Here is an 812-nt window from a genome sequence, read left to right as displayed (position 1 = left end):
CCATAAACCGTATCAAACGTAATGGTGCCTTTTTTCACAAGTTTTTTTTTTTTTTTAACACATTGGCATATGTGTGCAATCAGCAACAATGACGTTTACAAACCCAGGGGTTTGTCTCCCAGAGCTGGGAGCGAGGTCATCACGGCAGCTAAGTGTGCTGCCCAGAAAGAATCAAGCCATTCGCCCATCACACTGTTGGGTCTGCAATGCCTTCCCATCAAAAGTAAGGCCATTCACAGCCACTAACGCTAACTACTAACAACTACCCGCTCCAAGTCCCAGCTTTTGAGGCCCTGGGCAGGTTCAACATCGCAGACAGCACTCCGGACTCCAGACACGAGGACCGGGAAAATTAGCACCGCCCGCCCCGCCCCGCCCCTTCTCACAGGCCACCCCCATTGATCGACAGCCCCTACACCCAACCTACGGTGCCCCGTAAGGACGTAGAGGTGCGTCACGCAGGGACCTGTTCCGCCCGTCAGAAAAATGGCGATTGGTGCGTCAGTAGCCCGTACCGCCCGGTTCCTTCTCTCTGTGGGAGTACAGCAGGAGGTGTCTGTGTAGAAGGTGCGTAGTATCGTGTTTTGTTTCCCCGTCTTTCTTCCCTTCCACTTGAGTTCACAATATTAGCTAAAGGTAAACAAGGAGGAAAAAAAAAACACCCGAACTGAACAATCGAGAAGTAAACAAACGCGGCGTCCGGCGGCCCCGATGCTCCTGGGATGCGCGAGGGGGCGTGCTCGGGGGCGTGGCGATGGGCGTGGCCAGGTCGGGTGGGCTGCGGTTGCCGTCCCTGCGCCCGCGGCGGCGGC

The 812-nt window shown here is 55.8% G+C and overlaps 1 protein-coding gene across 1 annotated transcript in view; it reads left to right on the top strand.

Annotated features, from left to right (window-relative positions):
* Positions 1-510: 510 nt before the first annotated feature.
* Positions 511-812, top strand: part of LOC105989032 (chromosome unknown open reading frame, human C9orf72) — a 24,506-nt gene continuing 24,204 nt past the window's right edge. Inside the window, exon 1 of the mRNA XM_013020838.1 lies at positions 511-567. The gene's annotated coding sequence lies outside the window, so the exon portion shown is untranslated. The remainder of the gene's footprint in view (positions 568-812) is intronic.

Source organism: Dipodomys ordii, unplaced genomic scaffold (genome assembly GCF_000151885.1).
Source record: "Dipodomys ordii isolate 6190 unplaced genomic scaffold, Dord_2.0 Scaffold53, whole genome shotgun sequence".
Taxonomy (NCBI): Eukaryota; Metazoa; Chordata; class Mammalia; order Rodentia; family Heteromyidae; genus Dipodomys; species Dipodomys ordii.
Note: the sequence above shows the minus strand (reverse complement) of the source record. Positions and strands in the feature narration are given on the sequence as shown.